General features: G+C 37.1%; 1 protein-coding gene across 4 annotated transcripts in view; it reads right to left on the bottom strand.

Moving 5' to 3' along the window:
* CLSTN2 (calsyntenin 2) overlaps positions 1-26,119 on the bottom strand; it is a 531,406-nt gene that overhangs the window by 161,230 nt on the left and 344,057 nt on the right. The gene's annotated exons all lie outside the window — the stretch shown is intronic.

Genomic DNA, 26,119 nt, shown 5'->3' with positions numbered 1-26,119 from the left:
TTGTTCAGTTTAACCACAGAAAACTGATGCCGAGTGCAAATCAAAGTCTTACTTCGGGAAGCTTGCTTAGTCCATGCCACAGTTTAGGGATATCAGGCTCCTCATTGTAAAAGAAAGGAAGAGTCTGTGTAAGGGGATGGTGAGTGGGGACACAGCACCTGCCAGGCAACACACACTAACTACCCTTTTCCTTTGTCCACAACAATGCCCAACTTGCCATGTTGGATGTCAGGAACATCCTGTTCCTGACACTTGGCTCCATGTATTTTCTTGGAAGAACTCAGACTCCTCATCAAAAAGGCTGCAAAATTAAATTTTGTGAAATTTTTGAAGGATCATGGGTTAGTTCTAACTTCAGACACACCAGACCTTGACAACTCAATGAGCTACTATGGTGCTGCCTGTCTGCAGACTCAGAAAACATTGCACTGGATACACTCAATTTATCATGTAAATGTTTCTGTTCAACACCATGGACTAAAAAGTTCCTAGTGTTCAAGAAAACCTAAAAGCAGTTGTCAGATTATTCAAAGTATGTAGCAGAGCCTATCTTTTACATAAGCCTCAACACAAATAGCAGGCCATCACATTTCAGAAAAAATCTCAGTAAAAACACACCTGAAGCACATAGTCAAAAGGAACATCAAAGTGCAGAGCAGCAAAAGTTTGCTCTTCTAAAATTACCAGTTTTCATTACTGAAGTACAGTGATGAGAAATACGTAAGACAAAATGTGAGATGCAGTCATGTAAATCGAGAACCATAAGCTATAGGTCTGGGAACCTAACATAGTCAGCTACAAAACACAAATGCTCTAGTTAGCAATAGAGAAGTCTTAGACTGCCAACTTTAATACTAAATTTCTGTCTAGGTCCTTCATTCCAATAGACATCAGGTGCTGGTATTTACTTAAACTTACCACTGCAGGTGTCTATGGCTATTGAGGAAAAAACAAAAATCACCTGCAAGTGTTCAGACTGTGAAATATATTGGCCTGAACTTTGGTTAAGTGTTGACTGAAAAAAGCTAAAGCTTATCATTTTATACACCTGCATTTGCCAACTTTGAGTTTGGTTGGTGAAGCAAAACACAAGCCAGGTCACAGTCTAACAATATTGTCAACCAAATTCTTCACAAACAATCAATTGCAGTGCCCCATGAAGTCAACACATCCAGTCACTATAAGCACAAAAATTATCACAGAGCAATCCAGGGTACTTTCTCACTTAGTGCAAGGTAATTCTTTCCACATTGCTGCATATTATTTGCATCACAAGAGCACAAAATTAAGGCTGTATGAAACTACAAAGAGAATTTCTCTAGGTAGGTGTAAAAGCCAAATACTGCAGTCTTCATAACAGGCTTCTTGTGCAACATCCCAGTGTGAAAACTCCAGTCACTTAGCACCCTACATAGATGAAAATGTGCTTCTGTTGTTGCCTAAATCAACACACTAAATAGGCTGCAAATTACATTAACATTTTTATGACCATTTTATATAGATCTCTCTCCTCCTCCAATTAAAGATAAAAGCATTTAAACTCCACCTCCACCACCAAGCTCTGCTCCTTAAAACATGTTCATCAATAACCTAGGGCTGGGTAAGATGAAGAAAAGCTTGTAGAAAGTGCAAAGTTAGGACACATTTCTCTTTGAAGCTATTCCAAGGTTCAGACATAGCACTTCATCCACTGTAGTAAGAGCTTTAGGAAATTGAAGCAAAAGTGAGCAAAAAGAACCCCTGTGAAACTTACAGAAGTAAACTTTCTGATAACCTACAAAACATCACTATGATACAGCTGTGTTTTTTTTTACAGAACCACTACCTTCCTCCTCTTTTCAGCAACATAAATAAACACAAGAGCAATTATTATATATTAAAAAACCCCAACAAACACAACTGACACACATGAAATTACTAAGGAAAACACAAGAAAAATACATTCCCCTCCCTTTTATTCCTTTTCTACTCAACATACTGCTGCTGACTACTTTCTCATCTTCCAAGAAAAATAGCCTTTTCTTGTCCTTGAAATACCATGTAACAACTATGTTCAATCAAAGCTCCACAAAACACAATGGTAGTTTTTCTCACATATTCTTGGTACAGCTAAGACAATGTACTAGGCCTGATTTTCTCCTCCATTTTAAGGGGTAAATAATCTGGTAAAAGAGCAGATTAAAAGACAGGTTCAGGGGAAATGCTAAGGACAAACATCCATCCTTCACTTCACCTTTACCCAAAGCCAACACAGCTCAGAGGCACAGGCTACGTGGTGGCTGCCCTGCATCTTCCCCCCCCCCAGCTTGATCTTCCCAGAATACTCACAAGCCTGCCTGAAAAGGAGTGTCTGCTGGCACAAACATTAAGCACAAAAGACTCAGATCTGGGTTGGTGCAAGGTGCTCCAGTGCTCATAGCACAAACATTAAGCACAAAACACTCAAATCTGGGTCAGCGCAAGGTGCTCCAGTGCTCAGAGAGGATGTCTTGCCTCCCACCAGCAAACAGAGCCAATGAGCCCCCGGGGGGCTGTGCGGGAGCCAGCACTCACCCCACTCACAGTCCTGGGGCTGCTCTTCCGCACTTCCCACTACACCACCTCCTACCTCCCCACCTCCACATAAGAAAGAAAAGTCTAGAAAATAAACCTGAGGACTCACCCAGCTCAACGTGGTGCACTGAAATCCAGGTTCGAACAACAATGAAGCCAGCTGCACCCTAGTGATTATAAGAGACTCCCACCTGTGCCCAGGCTTGGCCTCATTAGGAGCCAGGTGTTCACCCTGAAAGAGGAGGAGCCCTTGCCTCTTGGAAATCCCCAGCTGAATCTGCCTTACTTGCACCTGGGGCTGCTGAGTCCAAAATCTTCTCCAGAAGTTTTTGTGGCACATTTGTTTCCACTGAAAACACATATGAATACAACCACATTCAACAGCAATCAGACCCAGCAGATGGATGATATGAAATATTAAGAAAGTCTTACTTTACAGTAAATTTAATTACCATAAATGCTGTGTTTGCTTCATTTGCTAGACTAATACTTTACAGCAAAGCCACCAGTGAGAGTTCTTCAAATAACAGATATAAACCTTGCTGTCATTTCCAAGTGGGCAAGGGGTTAAACATTTTTTTTCAAAATTAATAGGGACTAATAATTCAGCATGCACATTTTGCAAAATCCATTATGTTTGACAGCATGAAGTGGGAGGCTACAACTGTCCTATAACAAGTGCAACTGCTCTAGGCTGAGCACAAGGTAAGTGATGCAGTATGTGCCCCAACTTCTTCAGTTCTGCCAGCAACAGGCTGATGGAAAATTCTCACAACCAACTGGCTGTGGGCACACTGGGATGCACCAGTTTCAGACAAGACCCCAAGTTCTGAGGTGGGAACACAACTTAAAGCCTCTTCAACCGATCTATATTTCTACTTTGATGAACCAAGGATCCTATTAGCTTGGGAAGTAATTTGGAACTCAGCATTGGGCCCTCTGGAAACAAAGCTATGAATTTTAACCTATGTTGCTACATGGAGGGAAATACAGTTTGTGAATGCTGCAGTTAATTTGTTAATACTAATTGCTAACCAACTCTTAAGTTAGAGAGAGTTAATATATTGCTACAAATACTTAACTGCTACCTGGAAGAAATAAACTTCTTACTCTTCAAATATCCATATGTCACATATCTTTGGTTCACTCTAAAAAGAGCCAAGTAGACTTTACTGCTCCCAGAAGGGACAGGCACTGGGATTTTTTTTTTATTATTTATTTTTATTTTAAAACTGCAGTGAACAAATGCTAATTATGTAATTCAGGCTTCTTGGAAAAGAAACCAGAATATTCTAAATATTCTTTATGGTTTTAATATTTTTAACTTCTTGCCACTAAGTGGGTGAGAGGGAAAACCCAAGGTGATCACAGCTGTAGTGCATTTTACATCGTCACAGCAAGACTTTGCTAAATGCAATGGACACAGGGAACTTTTAAGGGGGTTTGCATGGCTGGCTGGCCAAGGCAGTTTTATTTCTATATAAATTATCATAAAGGTGTAGATTTCTCGTGGGGTTTTTTTGTTTTGTTTTGTTTTCATTTTTTCTTCTGGAGTGCTTGCCCTCTTGCATGCAGCCTAAGTGCTATCTTGTTCCTGATGCATTTGGCACAGAGCACATCCTGCAGTGCTTCCCCAGCAAACACCTCACAGCATTCACTAGTTTGAATTTTTCAAGACAGACTTCTGCAAGCAGACTGAAGGAAGCCTCAAAAATGTATGTAAGCTTATCTGTAGGCAAAAAAAACAGGTGTGTTTGTAGGATAGAATCTTTAGTGGTTAAAACAATACCTAAAGGTTAGTTCACACATTCACATCCCTCCTTATTCTGGTAGTTTGAATGCAACCAAGAGAAAACAAGGAAAAATATACTCTCAAAGTTGTTCTGCTTTTTTTCCCCTATCCCTAAAAAATACACACTCTTGCTGTAGAAATCTGTTGCTTTTATACAGAGAGCAATTTTATGCATATATAATGTCTGCTTCTCACCACAGCTCTACCTTCAAATCATGCCTTAAAGAAAGGTGGGCAAATTCTTACCTTTGCATTCACTATGTATGGTGGCTAAATGAATTTAGCTTATATACCATTGTGAAGAAAAGACCTCTGAAATACACATTATGTCCTTCAGATGACAAGTAAAGCACTACAGAAAAGCAGCTGTTTTCAACAAATTGCCTATAGAGCAGACAGTTCTGGCACGTATGAAGGAACATACTTCAGTCTCTGATGGAGCTTAATTTGCTTTTGACTACTGCTAACCTGATTTCACAGCAAATGATTTATCTCACACTCTGAAATGCTCTATTGAGGAAAAAACAGGTCTTTTGGATATACACAAAGACATCTGAAAACACCAGTATACCTCTTCTTTACAGGTCTTCCTTCCTCACATTTCCTTATGCAAAGACTAGATAGCTCTCCAGTTTTGAGTTCTGCAACTGCCTTAACTCAAACATGGAATAAACTGGTAAGACTGAATAGCTGATAAGATCTTAGAATCTTAACCTTTAAAATATTACTTATCACATCAGTGACCAGAGGTGTTAGATGTTCAGAGCTCGAAGCAAGATGAAAAGCTTGCCTCCTAGCAATGTTTTGTGACAGCTCTTTCTATCCACAAAAAATTCTCATAACAAACAACCAAAACATCCTAAACCCACAACCACCAGGTTTAAAGGTCAGCGAGACTGGTTATTAAAAGAAACACAAGAAACCACAGGCACATCAGTAACTAACTGATGCATATGCTTTCAAATGCAAGAGCACTCAAGCAGAACTTGAATGTTGGAGTTTAAACTTGCCATCTAACATTAAAGGCTAGGCAACTCTTTGTCAACAATCTTTATTTCCATGTGTTCTAGAAGATACAGTATGACCCAATTCTTAGTTGGAATATTTGATCCTACTCTTTTTCTATACTTCTCTGGCTCCTTGGGAGCACTAAAGTAGGTTAGTATCATGAGACACCATGCTGTCCTTCATGTAGAAAGTTTTGAGCTTTGATTTCTGAAGCACATTTGCAATTGGAGGACAAGCCAGAGTGTTGCTGTGGCAGGTTTCTGATATGACAGGAACCTCTAGTCTAGGAAATTGCCAGTACTCACTGACAGAAATTAATCACTTTTGAGCTGTTAACACAGTACTTACTAGATCTGCCTCTTTCAGTCCAGCACTGAATCATGTTTGTATCCCTACCATGGTCTAACAAATATGAGCTTACACACTCCCAATTAAAGGGGAAAAGCTATTAGGAGAATAAAAACTTATTTAATTTTAATCCTTGCTCCAGCTCATTTAGCAAGCAGTTATGCTGTGCTGAACACATGCCCCAAACTTTGCCTTTCTAGGTTCAACCCATCTAAATTCGTAGATGGGGAACTGTGGCAGCTACACAGTATAGACAAGATCACACAAATACATTTCATTAATTTAGGATTTTTTCACAACCCTTTGTCTAAGGGCTATCTCCATTCTCCAATGTTTTGTAGAGAAAAAAAACACAAACACGGGTGTCATGCAGTACTATTGTGAATCAGGATTTTGTTCTATCTAGCTAAAGATTCCTGCCTTTCCCTGCACTTAGAACTCAAACAACGTCACTCTTTTAATACAGTTTAAGCAACCAAACTCTTACCTTTTAACTGCTGACGAAACGGAAGAAAAAAATGCTTCAAATCTGTTTCCAATAGAGATAGTAAACCTGCTACAAGGTCACTTTCAAGAGGTTCAGCTAACCTTTCACAGCATTAGCTAAATTTGGATTTACTCTTATGACTCAATATAGGAACTTCTCAGCTTGATGCCTTTTCAGCACAGAGTTGCTAGAAACATCATTACAATGACAAAGGCTGAAATTTTCAAATCTACAGAGGAACCTGGACTGAATTTTTTAAAAGCTGCTGTCCCTCAGGATCAGGATAAAAATTATTTCTGAAAGCCAACAGGAGTTGTAATGGATTTAGACACCTCTGGCTCTTACTACTCATTCAAATTAAAATGAAAGAAATCTCATTTAAACCCATAAGACACTGTGATTTTCAGCCTAAGACATGAGTAAGACAACTTATTTTTTTCTGACATGAAGTGTATTGATTTTGCTGTGGTCAGTTTACAAACAGTGCCAAAAAACATTACCTAAGATGGCACAAAGACTGAAAAACTTCAGTATTTCCAAGTTCTCCTTGAGTGGGTTATTTGAACTTTTTTTAATATTCATTAAGTGCAATACCTATTTCTTACTATTATTTATATTAAAAAGTTTCAGGAAATGAGAGCAGATATCTGTATTTTTTTTATGACACTGATATGCATTTCAGTTCTGACTGTCTGCACGCAATTAATTCAAACAAGTCTACTAAAATATAAAAATAATAAAACAATTAAAGAGAAAAAGTGGTACCTTGCCTACAGGCAGATTAAACATAATTTGACTACCTATTTGGGCTGCAAATTGGTCTCCTTCCAGCCCTTATCTTGATAAAAGCAAATAAAAAACTGCTAGAGATACCTCTGTAGAGAAAGTGCAGAATGAGGGAGTAAAGATGCTTGGAAATTAACATCATCAGGAGTTGTAAGAAAATGCTACAAGAAGCAGGAGATGCTGTTTGAATGCACTACAGCCAAAAGATGCACTTCAGATAGGTCTGGATAAGTAAACTTTTCTTTTGTTATCTGTTCTTTCTGCTTGGTATATAACTTTACATGAATTATGTTTAATTTTGAAAAACCTGTGTTTCAAGGCAATTTGGCTGTTTGTCACAGGGTCGAAGGATGGATTAGTGACTGATGTTGCAATTTCCTGTGTTGTTACCTGGGGAAACAGTGATGCAGCCTAGAAACTATGGCTTATTCTTGAAGACCTTTTTAAAAGAGAAAAAAGGTAGTACAGCCAAAACTGGAGGAAATATATTTAAGCCTTCCCAATCCAAAATCACTGCCAGTTATCAATGCAAGAGATGTGGGGGGAACCATGTGGACAGTGTTCTGTAATCCAAGTATCTTTATGATACTATGTCAGAAGACTGTTTACATGTGACAAATGGGAGAGGCAAAGAGTTAGTCACTCTTGCTAGATTTCATAACACACTTTATCATTCCATCTCTTTATTATTCTATTCAAGCACCTATTTTTTGGCTTCTTCATCTCATTCTATACAGTATGTTTCAAGCATGTTCACTGGGATGTGGGACCTGTTATAAAACAGTGAATAGTTTATCCTAAAAAACTGTTCCATGTGACAGAGTAAGCTAGTACTAGTGCAAGTTTAAAACTGCTTCACAAAAACTCCACCTTCTCCACTGGTACACTGAAAACTGAGACTGAATAAAAACAAAAGAGAAGATAAGATTAAATGGAAGTCCTAATGACATTCAGACTTCATGTTACTAAGTCCACGTAAAGTTCAACAAGGCCAAGTCCCATGTCCTGCATATGGGTCAGGGTAATCCCAAGCACAAATACAGGCTGGGCAGAGAATGGGTTAAGAGCAGCCCTGAGGTGAGGGACTTGAAAGTGTCGGTTGATGAGAAGCTCAACATGAGCCAGCAATGTGCTCTTGCAGCCCAAAAAGTCAATAATGTCCTGGCTGCATCAAAGGAAACCTGTTCAGCAGGGTCAAGGGAGGTGATTATCCCCCTCTGCTCCTCTCTCATGAGACCCCACCTGGAATACTGTGTCCAGTTCTGGATACCACAACATGTGAAGGACATGGAGCTGTTGGAGTAAGTCCAGAGGAGGGCCATGAAGATGATCAGAGGGCTGGAATATCTCTCCTATGGAGACAGGATGAAAGAGCTGGGGCTGTTCAGCCTGGAGAAGAGAAGGCTCCAGGGATACCTCAGAGCACCTTCCAGTGCCTGAAGGGGCTATAGGAAAGCTGGAGAAGGACTTTCGACAAGGGCATGGAGTGATAGGAGGAAATGGTAGATTTAGGTTAGACACGAGAAAGAAATTTTTCACTATGAGGGTGGTGAAACACTGGCACGGGTTGCCCAGGGATGTTATAGAAGCCCCATCCCTGGGAGCGTTCAAGGTCAGGTTGGATGGGGCCCTGAGCAACCCGCTCTAGCGGGAGGTCTCTGCCCATGCAGGGGGGTTGAATCTAGATGATCTTTAAGGTCCCTTCCAACCCAAACGTTTCTAGGATTTTATCATTCTAATTCATGCTCTATCTGAAGACATCCTATCAACCTAAAAACTTGTCAGAGTATTAATACTTCTTAAATGACCTCACTGTTGGAGTTTTTACATCATCTTCTAATATTCTTTTTCACTTTCAGTTAATGTCCTCTTGGAAATAGGTCAGCCTGAACAAGAGCACAGTATTGTAATACTCAGTGAGATCTAGCTCAACAAAAACAAGAGAAAAAATCCTTCACTTGATATCCAATGACAAACGTAACAGTGGTTTTCACAACCACTCTACTTAGAATGGTATCAACATTTTCTTTTTCCTATCTAATTTTCATTTCACCATGGTATTGCATCTTGCTATTTCCCACTTCATTGTTCTCCTATTTAAGTTTAATTTCCATTTTGTCTTTCTGTTACATCTATACTTTACATTATTTCATTCCAGAAGCACAATTTCTTCACCTTTCCCTAGTCTCTTCTACAGGTCTACTATTAGAAATCATAAGAAAATGGGAAGGAGTGTAATGACAACAGCAAGCAGATGATTTATAAGATTATAGGCTCATAGGCCAAGTCACAACCTGTAAGAAAATGTATGACATGATCTCTGTGTCAATGTTTCAGTGAGTTCCAAATGTTACGTTTGAAAAATTATGACAGGTGATAATTGACGGAATTAGTATGGTGATAAAGCTTACTGGAAATAGGATGATAGTATCTTTAAAGATTACAAAACAGGAGAAGAGGATTCACACAGAAAATAACCTGGGCTATTTGAGACCTCGCAGCCCACATAGCAGAAATCACTGCAGCAAGCTTCACTAAAAAAGAGGATCCTACATCTGGCATTAGGGCAATTGAACAAGTGAAAACCTACTGGCTCTCTAATGCATGGGAGGGATAGACTGGAAGGAGCTAATAGGGTCAGCTATTTCTCCCTTGAATCCTGAAAGTGTCAGTGTAGGTAGCCTCTACTATCCTTGAAAATACATGCTCTCTGTACTCCTGCCCGCAGTGCCTTCTAAGTGACTTTGTAATACAGCCATTGCCTATGAACAAACAGCTGATTCACACACTTTCAAGAGAAATCTCTCCAAGTTGGTAATTGCCAGTCAGCAATAGGTTATGACTTTTCATCCAGAAAGACTACCTTGCTTGAGTCTCCCAAAAATACAGCTGCTCCTTTTCAGTCTTTTAGGCTCAAGTTTTCTTTATTATTAATTTTTTAACTCTATCCTCTGTATTCAATGCAGAATAGGCCAGGAAAAAACATAGAGATTAGACTTAAGTGTAAAGTCTCTTAACTCTCACAAACCATACAGAGAGGTGCTAGTAGCAGTTTTTCTGAAAGATTTTCCTGAGAGGGAAGAACTCTTCCGATGCTTCAAATAGACCTGAACCAGCCAGTATCTCAAAGTCTCCTACAATGAACTTCAAGTGGGAAATAGGAAATGTTTATCCCTGAACACTATATTGCAGGTGTTTGGCCTTCATCCCCTGATTTTCTGGTGATTCCTAATAGAGGATTATCTGTTTTGTAAACCCAGCTAAATAAACACTGAATACATGAGCAGCTGGAGACTATTTCAGTAGTTTTACTTCATAAATATAATTCTGTTTCAACAAGGGGGAGGAATAGGTCATCCAGGCAGACTTATTGCCATCTACATGAAAGATGCTATGATCTGCTTCTTCATTTTTTCTGAAGCACAAGCTAATAGTTTTACCAAAGAAGCTAGATTGTGTAGAGGAACATCTTACAGGCTCAAAAGCACCAGGTTAATGAGCCTAGCTCACCTCTCTAACACCAGACTACTACTAGATTCAGAGCTTTATCCACTGACAGATTTATCAGAGTCCTGGGAAAAGAACTGAAGAAGTGTTTATCTTCCTCCTTCCACAGCACAGAACAGTATTTTGCTAAGATCACACAGAAAACTCTCCCCTAAACAACAACCTCCCAGTGCAGAAACCCTAAAAGCTGTTAGCATTCCAATCTCTTTTCATGGCATACAAGCAGGATAGCTACCAGAGGACTGCAATGTTTAACTTAGTATTATCACAGGTATCAACATAGGTAAACAAGTGTATCATAAACAATCCAACAGAACCTCTAACACTAATTTTTTTCAGAAAGCCATGAAAACTAGGTCATAAATCAGAAGGGCAAGCCTGCAAAATCAAGCAACTGAATGGAGTTAAGGCCATTGATAGCTATGCATATGTTCAGCCTCCAGTTTGCAGAGCCAGTGGCATTATTGCATTTAAGGGCAAAAATGAGTGTGAAATAGTTCCTCCCTTTATTTACTAGACAGTTCGTTCACTGCAGTCTAGATCCAGATTGCATCCCAGTGTGTTCAACCAGAGGGCTAGGCTTCAGCTTCAGGCTCTGTCTTGTGGCATAAGCGGACTCCAAAGCACATGAAATGGTACTTGTATGAACCCTGTGTAATATTTTTGCAGAAAGAAAGGAAAGAACTGATATTTAATGGTGGTCTGAAAACAGTGCAGATAGGGGTAGTTACATTATAACTTAATTTTCAGCTACCTTAAAAATAAATAACATAAAATTGAACATAACATTATCCACAAACATAAGTAATGCAACTTATTTCTGGGACTCTGCAGTGTCTCTGCTCAATAAAAAAAGGCAGACATGCCTCATTTCTCTAAAGTACAGTAGTTCATCCTTTTTGCTGCTTTCACTTCAAGTACTGTTATTTTGACATTCAGTGCTCACCACCCAGCTTAATGTAAAGGCATTAAGTCTAGGAATATGGTGAAAACCATCAGTCCTCCCACTTATTTTTATTAATTTGTGAAATTAAAATTAATTAAATACTTATTATATTAATTTAATAATCTCATAAAAAGGAATGTAATTGGTTGGGTTTTTTTACGAATGAATTAAACTCCATTGAACTCATCTGCTGACACATCAGCAAGGCTTCAAGAGATCATAAAAGCAGCTGACAGTCCTTGTAAACAGTAGCTGTTGCTAATAAGCCCATATTAAGCTCTCTATTCCACTGAATTAAGAAGTATGACATAATTTTAATGATGAAAGTGAAAACTGAAACAAAAACTATAATGCCAGTATTTTCTCTGCCAGTGGTCTCTCTCACTTGTTTCTGTTCTTACAGTCTGTCTAGCAAATTATGAAGGACCCTTACATTCAAGAGATGTGATATTAAAATGTGTGGCTTAGCAGAAACGAAGAAAGTAGCAAAAAATTCAGTTGCAAATCTAAAAAATAGATTACAGGGAATTAGTTCTCAATAGTTGTTACAATATGGCATTCTAATGATAAAATGAATTATAGATAAACAGCATACATAACAATTACAATCTCTGCCATTAATTCTTTAAAAAGATTTTTTTAAACTGTGTATTCATTGATCAAACAGCTTTGATGAAAAGGAACAGCTAAATCAAGCACTAGGGCTAGCTGCTTAGCACTGAATCTTTAATTGTGGCAATACTGTAAAATATGCCTACATGGCATACTGCTGTAAAGCTTGCCAAGGCTAACCACCATTTTGCCAGGATCCTCCTGCATTCATACAGAAATCCTATTATTTCTGAATTAATCAGTGATAAGAACACCACAAATAAAAAGACAATCCTTATTCTCGAGAGTTTATGAATTAGAAGGCAAACTAAACCTCATTTATTGGAATGAAAAAAAAGTAACAGTAAAAAACAATTACTAGGAGTTTTAATACTAAAGGAGCTCTACATTCCTCACATGTTATGAATGTTTCAGCACTTAATGGTTTAGAAGCACTTATCATCAGGGAGCTAGCAGTCATCAGAATCTCATTACTCAACCCGCCAGCATCCTGATTGCTATCATCCAACAATTTACTAAATCAGATATGAACATTTAGTGAACCACTATCATGTAAGTGGGAGCCCTCAGGGGAAACCACCCTTGCTATTCACTCTATACAGAAGCAATGTTGTGGATTTTTCTTCCCTTGTATAAAATATGCAAAGGTTTCTGAGCTGAGGTTTATAATGCACCATAACTTCTAAGCAATTGGGTTGGCTAGCAGCTGCCAGAAAGATTAGAGAGTTGTAAAATCTAGTCAACTCCCCAGCTAGTATCAATTAATTTCAGGAAGAACTAAGAAAAAATGTAAAGGATAGCCAAAAAACCCAGACATCTAAAGGATGAAATCACATAATGGAACAGTAAGTAAAATATAAAGAACAAAATTATTTAAGTCTATTTATAAGAAATTACTTTAGAAAGTTACAGTTAAGAGATAATTAAATATCTGAATAAAGCACACCTATAAAAGTCATGCTAACAAAGCTTTAGAACATGATATTTAGCTACAGATGATAAAAAGGCCAGAAGTTAGCCTTAGTATTCTGAATGGATTCTGAATCTCGATCTGGACTTTCTCATTGCATGACTTGCACTCAGCTCTGTCTTTACAATTATTCCATTTTCTACCATACTGCATTAGCACTTTAATTGCTCAATAACTGTTTTCCTTCCTGAAATGGGCTAGTGCAATATTCAGCCAGCCCTCATCAGCAGTCTCCCAGTGTCACTCTCCTGTCAGCCATCATCACTTAAACATGCTTCAGCTCTTAGGACAACACATGCATAAAGTAAATGCAATTTTATTTTACTATGTAATTTTAAGTTATTCTAACCAAATACATTTATGCAAACACCACTCTCTGAAACCAAGACAAAGATAAGAATTTCAAGAATAGCCAAGCTCTAATTGCTTTCATAAGGATAATAGCCTGTTACAAAGTGTCTAGTCTATGGTCTTACTGATCTCCATCTTAGAATATGGAATCCAGCTGCTTGCAAGTCTAGCAGGATCTGTTTAAACCTTTCTCTGTTACTCATCAAGTCTCAGGGAATATGCAGAAGAAATTAGCCTCTTCTACTTGCACTGGAAAGCTTTTCAAAAATGCACAGAAATTTAGCTTTTGCCTTGAACACCATCACAGCATTCCGTAACTACCAGTTTTCAAAGCTGATTGAAATGCAAACTGATACTGTGAGAAAGACCAAGATTATCATGTCCTAGAAACACAGATGGACATTTCTTGCATCTCCTTGTTGACTGGCTTGCATACTGAAAAAATCAACTTCTCACATCAGAAGTTGCAAATGCAATCCGTTCTGTCATCAAATGATGGATACTTAATTTCTGGACCAGGGCAAGAGAGGCCTATACTCTAGTCCTTGCCCAAACTATGAGGGAAAAAAGAGTAAATTGAAATTCAGCTAGACATATCAACGCACTAATGTCAGGATGAGTTCTTTGACAGTGACGTCAGAATAAATTATTGCATTTACATGGAGAATCATTTTTAATTGTACAAAAAGAAAAAATAAACACAGATGTCTCTGTGCTCTTTTGCAATCACACTTTGCAAAATAAATCTCAATCATGAATTGCCTTGTCAACTTTAAATGCTTACAGGCAGTAAGCCAGTGCCACCTTTGACAAAGAACTATTATTCTACCCCTCAGAAAAAACACACATCCTAAACAACATATGGGAAGCCAGTGGACCAGGAGTAAAATCAACACCTTTCAAATAGGATAGCAAGCTGTTCCCACAACTGAAAGGCCTAAAAATAAAGACATTTAAAGGTTCTGACACTTCAGGTATCAGCCCAGTGAAGCTGATGCACTCAGTTACACAGGGCAGTAAGACCATGCCACATAGTTAATTTGGACTGCCAGAAGTTTCTCTCTGAATACTGATAAATTCAAGACCTTTCTAAATATTTAAAGACCTCACAGATTTAATTGACTGTACCTAAGAATGATCCAAAGCTCCCAGAGAAAACTACATCTCAGTCAACAGAAAGGAACTTCAGGGTATACCTGAAGATTGCAGATAGAATACAGAGAATGCAACAGTCATAGATCTAATATCAGGGAATTAACACTAAGATGCTTGTAAGTACAAGATTTACTTTTGGAAAACCTAGACATGGCTCAGTGTTCAAAGAAAAAGACATGGTTTTTTTCCTATTTATATTTCTATTAAATTAAAGCATTCCAGGTAGTTTTCGTTCAAAACACAGGCTTCAAAAAGAAAGAAAGAAAAACATTTTGTCTTACAGAATGACACAAGAGGACAAACACAGCAAAGGAAACAAAACACGGCTACATTAGCACTGTTTTTACCATTACATGAAGTGTCTCTAAAAATTGCACCACAGAAAAACAGTGCAGATGGAGATATGCATGACATTCTATAAACATAATTTATAAAGTACATTATGTAAAAGTCTTTTTAACTCATTTGAAAACTTCTTAAAACAGAGGAATTGTATCTATTTTAAGGACAATCAATTAGATGCTGAAGTATCCAAACAGCCTTTTTTTAATGCTTTACATTTTGTGTGTGGTATCTGGGAAACCAGATAAAAAGCTGAGAGATGGCTGCAGTACTTAGGTTTTTTCCATTTCTTGTGATGTACTGACTATACTTTTCCATGGAAAAGGGCTTGTTACAACAGTGAGACTTCAAATTGCCATTTCTATTCTTGTCAAGGAAATTGTATTGCTCAATACCATACAGGAGACATCCTGCCACGTGCTTTTAACTCTTTAATACGATGAATTTCAAATTCTTCATACAATAATCAAAAGCAGGCTGGAAGGTGTCTTAAGAGGTTTTTTATTCCAGCTGTATCTCTAAACAAATGCATTCCTAACACAAGCCTTTTTCAATATCAAGCTAAAAACTTCCAATAATAGAAATGCCACAACGCTCTAACCCATCAAGTCTAGAGTACTTAATAATCTTTAGTGCATCAGAGGTTTTTGTAAAATAAAAATAGTAATAGATCAGAAGTTCCCCTGCTGGCATTTCAAAATACTACTCTTTGCCCTAGTCCCAATAAGCAGAAAAGCATATTTCTACCTTCCTCTTGCTGACCCTTTTTTATATCTGAAAATTCCTTTGTTCCATCAGAGATTAAGTATTCCACATGTTTTCTAAGATCAGATTTCTTGGGATCTCTGCCCATGCTTCTTATTCTCTAGATTCTTGACAAACAGCACATTTATGATGAAACCTAAAACCACAGTTTTATATGATGGTAACAAAGGTCTTATAAAATGTCTCAAAACTGGCAGAAACTTTACACTAGAACAATTTCATTGTGATTTACAAACACAAATCATTGCATTGTTGTAAGATGTGCTTTTTTTTCCCCCAGCTGTTTGCATGTGGTACACGGTACAGTTACTCATTGCACATGCTCATTCTTTTCTCTCCAGCTGTACTTACCATACTGTTCCTAAGAGACACCCTAAGAATGGCTGTAATTCAATCAAAGGAAAGACCTTTCTGACTCAGTATCTTCCTCTAGTTGTAACCAGTAGCAACTGCAAATAAGAACAGGAAATGAACAGAAGAGAGGAAAAGAACTGTGCCAAATCTTCCTGGTCTATAGCAATTTGTTGCTTAGGGACTTACTGGGACAAACACACTAACACTAGCAAGAATTTAGACAGTAGCAATCTGCTATTTTCTTTTTTATTTATTTATTTTATTAGTATTTTCCTATTGATTCTCTACATTTCATTGTCTTTTTTGATCACTGTTTTGAACTGTGTTGACAACGCCATGGAACTCTATCAAATCGCTTTTATAGATGACAACACAGCAGACTTGGTTCCAAATGTGTCTTCAGGTTTCTGACTGGAGACAGGGCTGCAAATCAGAGCTGCTCACTTATGAGAAATAAGGAAATTTTAAAATGTCTCTTAATCTGATGGAGAACTGCCAGGACAGTCAAAAAGAAGAAAATAACTTTTTTGACACTGATACATAACAAAATACACTATGAAGGACAACTGGCTATGGGCACAGTGTCCTGGTTTGAGCCTGAGTAAGGCATTTCACCTCCACTGATAGAAGCTGTCAGATTTCTGTTGCTTTACATGGGAATATTAAAAAAAGGTAAGCAAAAGATACTTTTATAACACTTCAACACTGTTAGTAGAAGATAACTGTTTTAATGTTTTACATGTTTTAATGTCAAAGGGAAAATTATTTTGGCATGGGTGTAGAAAAGTTCCTTGACTAAAACTACTGTAATTAAGTATGATGTAAATTCATCAATAGTATGTCAAAACCTGCAGGTTTTCAACTAAATGAATTAGCCAAAAATCTATTTTTGCTCTACTAAAACATTTCTAGAGTGTATTAATATTACAGCTATTTTTTCGTAAAAGGTTGCAAGGTTAAACACTTCTATTTTGTACTGAGAGGCACTTCATATGCTGAGAACTGACAAAATGGATTTAGAATGTTTATTACTTTTTCACATACCCCATCCATATGCTTTATGAACAAATACCCAATTATATTGATTACTTAATAAAAGCATTCATGTGAATGTTCAGAAATATCCTGAAGAGTAAGGACTTCAACTACACATAATTTCATGAGGATGAATGTGTTTGTTTGCAAATCCAACTGCATAGTCAATAAGTAAAGCTAAAATTACAAACAAATAAAGCAAATAAAATTTGCTATGTCAAATTTATAACAAGAATTAATAGATACATTTAAATAATAATTTCTGCAAATATTTGAAGCAAATAGTTTGATGAAGAGCTAATGCTAAGTGCACTTCCAGAATCAGGTTAGAAAAACTGGAATTCAGTTCATTCTCTGTATGCCTGAGAAGGTCAATGTAAGATTATGAAGGTATGAAGTTTGTTGACTGAGTGAATATGTTGCTTTAAAAAAAAAAAAGAAGAAAGAAAATCCTAATCCACAGACATGCATGTAAACAGCACTACCTAAGTTTAACGATTCTTTTCTTCAGTGCATTTCAAGAAGTGAGTAACCTCACCTTGCCAAACCCCTGAAAGGACTCTGAATAGGGAATTATGAAGATCTGGTTACATAAATTAAGAAACAGGCATCTCAGGCTTTGATATTTATTTCCAGTAAACTGATTCCAATTGGTTCTGAACACTTATTCATATACATATGTCAATATAAAAAACCAGAGAGATCAGCCTACAACAAAGTTAAATACAAGTTGTCTATAGCTTCAACTTCAACACTAAAAGAAACAGTGTTGGAGCAAAACTCTGGATTTCAAAACTTCTATTCTGCTTTAAGGCTTTCATTATTTTAATACTTCATTTATTTCTAGCATCACTGAATATCTTAAGGATATTCACAACCTACTCCTCATATAAAATAAATAATGTTTAATCATACTAAACTTTAATTTATTTCAGGCTTTATTCTGCCGATTGTTGTTTTCATATTTTGGCAGCTGGATAAATATTGCCATGTACACTTAAGGAAGATAATTCACTAAACTGATTTTTCTCCCCTCTGGAAGTAATTTTGTTTGTATGCTTGATCCTCCAAAATCTTAGCCATAACTGGAAACATCCCATTTAACAAAAAGATCGATTACTATAAATTAGAAAATTAAATATTTAGACATCCTTAGTAGAATGGATTATATATTAACTGTGTCATGTAATACAAGCAAATATCTACTCAAAATACATTCAATAGTATTTTCTCCAAATACTAAAAAGCTGTGAAACAAAAATTTCTTAGAATATCACCAAATCAAAAACATGCATAAGTCAGCACTCAAACTTATGCTTACAGAATAACTAACAGAAATCAGTTCTTTGAATCAGTGATAGGAAGATCCCTGAACATCACAGATTCACATCCCAGTTTACAGGATTGTTTAAAGAAATTTTTAAAATATAGCATGAGTAATTCAGGAAACTTTTTACCATAAAAGGCAGCAGAGAACCCCACTGAGACTAAATGGAGGAGGAGCTGAAAGCAGAGCCCACTCATCAGTAGGTGTTGTATTTACCTACTGTACTCTTCCATAACTATGACTACAGCCCTCCCTGCAAACTGGAGGTGACCACCTCTGAGAGTGCCTCCTTTTCACACATCACTGGTCCTAGTAAAACAGTATTTTTCTTTTATATCCACTAAGGACATGAGGGATTCTCAGCCCGAGAACTGTAAGGGGCAATACTTCCAAAACCGCTGCCTTTAGGATTAGTAGAAGGACCAACAAAAAAGCAATCACACAAAAACCACTACAGGTGGTGTCAGCACCAAGAAAGAATCCAGCAGAAAGAACCTAGACTGGTATTTCAGTTGTACTGTGAAAACACAGCATTTCTTCAGAGCTGTAATAACAATGCCCTTCCTAAAACCAGTAATTCATTCTGATTCTGTGACATTAGTCAAACCACCACAGGACAATCCTAGAAAATATATATATATAAGACTATTTGATTAATGAGTAACCCAACACAATAAATTACTGCTTAGTTTGGCTCAACAGATCTACCAGAAGCTGTTTGTAAAAAGGCAGCACCTCACCCCCTTCCAAAGGCTGTAAAAATTCCTGCGTGGCAAAAGACAGTACATAAAAAGAGCTTATTACAAGACACATTTATTATCCTTGTAACGTAAATGTACTCTTTCTTCCTCCTTTCCTCCCTAATTTTCATAACTTGGAAAAAATATTTGTTCTCAGTTCCTTAGCTACTTTTGTAATGGAGCCTTCAACTTATACCCAAAGCCACTTCTCAACATACATTATAAGACTTTAGCAGCAGAGAAGGGTATCTATTGACTTTCTAGTCCAGGTATTCTGTGGGTTCTTCAATGTCCAAGCTAACTGTTTCTACCTGCTGTGTCTTTGGGAAGAACTGTGAAGAGAGTCACTGTCTCACCCAGACTAGCCTGCAGAAGAGAGTGTTAAGGAAAACACTTAAACCCCCTGGTACGCACTGAACAATGAATTTTAAGACCAGGATACCTGCTTGAATTAATACTGTCCAAGAGTTCCAGGCCACATAGTTGCCAGTCATACGGATGCAAATCCCAACCAGATTTTCTTGAATATTACTGCTAGGTTCAGCAGATGGTTACACATTCATAAGAATTAGTCATGGCTTTAACAGAGAAAAAAATAACGGAGTTGGCCAAGAAGATGTTTATTTCTCTTTTACTACTACTTGTGCTCATTCTCAGCCACATTGGAAATATTCTTATCATGGATAAGCTGTACCGCTGCAGTTGTTGATACGTTTTGCTTTTACAGGAATTTGTTTGATACTCAGTTTTTCCCCTCAAGTGCTAGAAATTAGGAAAATTACATATCAGGGAAGTTAACCTCATATTTTCTGAGCACAGGAAGAAGATTATGCATTAGAAATACACTATTTTTACAGAGGAGACTGGGGGTAAAAGCCAAGGAACTGCTTTCTGTGTTTCACTAGAAGAAATGTCAAGTAGATCCAGGCCTTGAGTCATCATTAACAAAGCAGTGGGTTTAAACAGCTCTTTAATATTTAATTTTCTATATATAATTCTAAAGCAATTGCACTTTTGATACTTGCAGATCTATCAGTAATTTATTTGATTCAGTAACATCGCCACAATCATAAAATAGAAGATGCAGTGCTATTCCAGCAAAATTGGGCAGGCAGAGAAGAAGGTTGGGATTTTTTCTCCTCAGATTAAACTTTCGGTTGCATTTTTTTCTCAAGGGCAGTTTGGATGGTCAGTTTTCACCAAACATCCAAACAGCACTGTTCTGCATCACACACTTTGGACAGAACAAAAGGAAACAAAGTGACACATTTTATTATTATTTGCTTTTACTCATTAGTGTTCTAAAGCACTGAAGCTACTTTATTTAACAAGGAAGCAACTACTTCAGCTTGGGAACCAACAGACACATTATTTAAATAGGTCATAGGACTGAGTTTTGCAGCTGTCCACTCCTTCAAACAATCAGAAACATTACCAAAAACAAACACACATTTCCCACCCTTCTCTCTGAAACAAGGATCCACTGAAGTCAGTGTGTGCCTTAATCTTGTCAATTACATACTAAGTATGACAACATTAAACAAATTATTTTCCTGCTAATTAGCAATTCCTGCAAAGGGGCTTTTTGAAACAGGTATTTTCTTGATTAGAAGGGAGAATAAACTAAAAAAATTACTGGGACAGATGCATATGTGTCTTTGGGCCAGATCCATATTGTCTTCAATTTTATCAGTAGCACAACAGTAACTCACGCCAGAGGAGAGTCCAAACTGTTTTAATTTCAAACAGATCATGTAAATTTTAATTTATTTTTTTTTTTTTAATGGAGTTTAACTATTAAATGCACAAATAGCCTCTAGATTACACAAAAGAATGCCAAGAATGCATAGAGAGTTTGTTTCCTTTTCTCTGAACAGGAGTGTCAGTAGGTCTTAAAGAAAAGTCTGCTTTTCTAAAGAACATTCCTGAAGCAAGGAATTGAAAGCATTACAGTGTCAGTAACTGCTAACAGGTGCAATGCTGATAGGAGTAATCCTCTCTAGATATGTCAGTGTAAGTCAAAGGGTCCTGGTTGTATCAGCCCGAGATTCTAATGCTGGCAATGAGGTCACTATTTGATGAGAAAGTCATGACTATTACATTATTTTGAGGCAAGAAAAAAAAACCACCAACAAAACAACAAGCAACCAAAAAAACCCAAACCAAGAAAACAGACCATACATACACACACATATGTATTTCTGGTGTAACAGAAAGAGCAACCCCCATTTAAATTTAAAATCCTACCAAAATAAATGAAAACTACATTTCCATCACTAATGATGGAGACCACTGTAGCCAGAAACAAGCAAAAGACAGAAAAAGTCTTTGTGCATAACCCATTAGACACACACAGTTGTTTAGGCTCAGTGAACAGAAAATGAATAGCTGGGAATACCCTGCCCTTTGCAAAAAGGGCTCCGCACCCAGCAAGATATTATTCTAATTGTAGGAAGAGGAGTAACGCGCAGGCCCTCTAGGTTTTTCCAGGGTGATGGTGTAATGCGTTTCAAGGCACAGGAAACACATAGCACCAGCTTCTGCATAATTTATAACCTTGTTCACCTCCAAAACTTTCTGATCTAAGTGAAAAAACTGGTGTGACAAGGAAGCATAGCAAGTGAGTTCAGGATTATGTTCCTAAGCTAGTGGTCTTTTAATAGCATTTAAAAGAATCATGTAGTAACACTGAAGTCAGAATTACTGTATTGTCTAAATTTAAACAACTTGTTTTATAAGTACACACCATATGCTATGGAATGTTTGTGAAGAAAAACAGCATTCAAAACATTCACAGAAGCACAGAATGTTAGGGATTGGAAAGGACCTTTGGGGATCACAGAGTTCAGCTGTGCCACCAGAGCAGGACCACCAGAGAATCTAGAGCAGGGCACACAGAAGCCTGTCCAGACCAATCTTGAAAGTCTCCAGAGAAAGACTCCACAATCTCTCCAGGCAGCCTGTTCCAGTGCTCCATAACCCTTACTATAAAATACGTTTTCCCCCACTTTCCCTCACAATACACAGGTGCTCACAAAGTTACAAAGCTGCCATTCTTTAGGAGATGTTTTGTTGTTAGCTTCCTTTGGCTGTACATTTGTCCATCCACCACATGGAGCGCAGCAGCTCACATTTTCCTGCTTTGCTCCACTAACTCCTGCTGCTCCCCACACAGTGCAGAAACACAATGAAAGGAAAGAAAAGGGTTGTCTCACTCTGGAAAACTGATGCATTCTCATACTAAAGGACTGATTAGATCTGCAATAATTTGACAGACACCATAGCCTGAGAATTGTGAGTATAAGTTCTATTTCAGTGAGGAAGTTACAAGAATTTATAATTCTTAGGTAAGAACAGGTAAATGAGTGTATGAGAAAACAGGCTGACAGGTGAGGTGTGAGGAGAAAAAGCAAGCTAGCAGATCACAGCCTTTCTTAATTCAAGTTTCTGTTGACAACTATTGGAAGAAAGAGAAGGGTCCTCTCTTTCACTCACTCCTTACTTGCTTCCATTGTCGTCAGCAAAAAAGCATATAATGGCTTGAGTGCAGAAGACTAAAATATTCATTCCTATGCCCTAGATTTTTGCTCTGTGCACCCACCTGAAGTGTGAGAAGTTACTTATTTTGGTTGCCTGATAAAAAATTGATGAATTCTGATCAGTGCAAACCTCTTAAAAAGCCTATTTTTACTCAAGTGGAAACTTTGAAGAAAGCACAACAAAGCAGCTTTGGTACATTCAAAAAGCAGAAAAAGCACAGTGCAGTATCATGAACAAAACAGAGTTCTCCATAAATTATACTGAATTATAGCAGTTCATTCTTTCAATGTAATTCACACAAGACAAAGACTAACTCTGAATAAATACTGCGACTACTACATTCAAAAAACTACCTAAGACATGCAACATCTATTTCCTTTTGTGTATTCACATCTATTTCCTTTTGTGTATTCAGGCTTCTGTTTCAGAGAGTTTACCTAGTGACTTATCATTCTCAAAAATTAATTATGTTAAGATTAGTACAGCTTATTTCAGCAACTTTAATTGTTTTCCATTGGTTTTTGGAATAACAATTACTTAGTTTTCACTTTTTTATTCAAAGCTGAACTTTCATTGTTATATCTGCTTTTACTTCTCTTCTGGTATTTGCAGTTTTGCATCTTTATCATCTGAACAGAGTTCAAATCCTCACATTTCATAATAAAAGTATCTCAAAATTATTTAATTAAAAGTTGTTAGTATTTATAGTTTAGACTTGTAATCTAAAGAGAAGTAATTATCTTCTGTGATTATGAGTCACATTCAAGGCTGAGCATAAGAACTAACTTCATCTTCAGTACAGCAATTTCAAAAAATAGGCTTAGGAACTTATATGTTATTTTAAACAAAGTAGCTGTACTTCGGTCTCTTATTCTGGATCACAGAATAGTTTATACAGAAATTTCACTGTGGCTAAAATATTAGTGATAATTCACATTAAGTTAAAGTGAAAACTTTACTGCAACCTTAATTTCAGCATAGCTGGCAGTGTTGGCCTTCTACAAGACCAGCCCCAAGCTGGACACAGCCTATGGCTCCAGATGCTTCACCTGGTCATCTAGTGCTTTTGTCTTAGTGTTATTTTAAACCTTCACAAACCATCATATGGTGAGTCAGCTTAAAATGCATCAAAAGAACTAAAATATCACCATATTTTAACATAGTCTACGGCTTTTTGACTTAGTAAGATTTTTTTCACAACCTTGACATACATTTTTAGAGTTATTAATGAGTTTTCTTACTCCAAAAATTCTCTTGATGTTTTGAGAAATCAGATCTTTTTTCATTTTTCAGTTCTTAGGAAGCTGAGTCACCACCTCTTCATCTGCATGGTGTCAGGATGAACACTCATGGCTTTGTTCATCCATGGGCAGTTTATTCACTCCTTTCTATGAAGGTATCATGATACTGAGATAAAAACCTTAAGAACACATCAACACAAGAAGGTTTATTACCATACCTAATTCTGCTCAACAAAGCAATAGTAATAGGCAAGGAAAGTTCTAACCAAGATCACTTTTAACTGTACATCAGACCATGGCAAGGGAACAGAGAGAATAGAGAGACTCTAAGAGAAAGTTCTACTTTTTCTGCTGTGCTTCCATATTCAGTATAAAAGCACACTGTACAGTAAAGAGTAGGCAGTGTCTTCCTACTTAAATCTCACAGATTGAAGCATAAGCCTGTTTTGTTTTCAGTGCAGCAGCTGACTGCTGTGTGTTCAGCTCCATTCCCAACAGCATGTGGCTTCTTCAGTGAGACTGATAATAGGACAAGTGCTGTATATCCTATTCTGGCACACCCCTAGAGGGACTGGACCAAGATCAACAATGTATTTTGTAAAGGGCACTGAAAACCTGGCAGATGTCAAGAGGTGGGCCAAATGTGTTTCAAAGAGACACATTTTAATAAAAAATACTATACAATGCTTACAGGGCTTTTCATTGCACATGATTTCTCTTGCCTTTCATGATGCTGTTATAGTAGCAGCGCTCAAACACCAGCGGGTTTCCACAAATAAAGACAGCACGGAGTTAGCATAAATAGGCAAACTTCATGGAAGTCAACAGAGCTGCATGATTTTCCCCTTTTTGGCCCATGTACTCTTTTGGTGAGATACTGCAGGAGTGAAGCACTGGGAGAAGAGTGCATACAGAAACATAGACCCTCACATCCAGTGAAGTTACCAGTTGGGATGTAGATGCTTTGCTGTCCTAAAAAAGGAGTCCCAGTCCAAAATCATCTAGAAGTTGATATTAAACTCCTGTCATCTGAAGACACTTGTTAATATTAGTGTTATATTTAATTTTATTTCTGTACGCTGGATTCCAAATCTAATACATTAGCTGTTCCTGTCTTCATTCATAACTTTTCATTATCACACCTGGAACCTCTCCATGACAAGCATCTCAGTAAGGAGCTGATGTCAGAAATGTCCATTAAATATGTCACATGTACTAACAAATCAATCAAGTACCAAAGTGCTTTTTAATTTTTTTCTTTTCAGCAGCTGGCTAAAAAGGGATCTACCTGACTTGAGAAAAATAAAACACACCAGGCCTGAAATACTGTGGTAATTAGTTATATCCACTGCTGCAGAATAATGGTCACTTAAATATCTTTGTAATATAACAGGAATAAGTTAATTTTAAATGCTCGGATTAATTTTAAATTTAGTGAATTAAATACTTTTGAAATTAATGAATAAAATTTTATTTAAAATACAATTTCCTTATGGAGATTAATTTCTATAGTGGGCTAGTAATTGCTCTCATTCATTAATCCAAAATATTTTTCCTGCTGTTTTAAAACTGATACAAAAATGCAAGTAAATTATAGTACCTTATTAGTTTTAAAAATCAAGGAAAAATTAGAAATTTAAAAATTGAATTCCCTCACATTTTCAAAGATAATGTAAATCTGTTTTTCAGTATTTGTATCACCATGTTAATTGCACACAGATAATCCGGAGTCACACTCCATCAAGTCGTTAAAAATAATCAGTTTGCGGAACTAGCTATTTTTCTTTCAATCTTTGCATTATTTTCTGATCTTAACATATGAGACAAGGCTAAAAAAACCCCTAACTTGTGATATGAATTATTGTATTTCAGAAATAGTGTTTTATCAGTGTTTGTGTATACCAAATGTATACACAAGTTCATTTTGTCCAAAAGATGCTAGTATACAATAGAAATGTTATAAATAATGTGCATCATAAACATATACAATATACTTACCTATATTTTATCTATTCAAATCGTCATGGTTTACCAGTAAGAGCAGAAAGTCTCAAGTTCAGTGTCACGGAAGGACATGAAAAAACAAACCAACTTTTCAATCCACTAGACTGAAACAAGACACTGGGCAGGGGGGGGGAACTGGGGAAGAGGGAGAGTGAGAACCAGAGAGTGAGCAAGCAAGAGAAATCTTTTCCTGAAGAAGGACTGGGATACAAAAAAGAACACTGAAGTTGCCTAGATGGTACTGCCTGGAGATTTC

Source organism: Apus apus, chromosome 8 (genome assembly GCF_020740795.1).
Source record: "Apus apus isolate bApuApu2 chromosome 8, bApuApu2.pri.cur, whole genome shotgun sequence".
In the NCBI taxonomy this organism is placed as follows: Eukaryota; Metazoa; Chordata; class Aves; order Apodiformes; family Apodidae; genus Apus; species Apus apus.
This window is presented reverse-complemented; position numbering and strand designations above follow the sequence as displayed.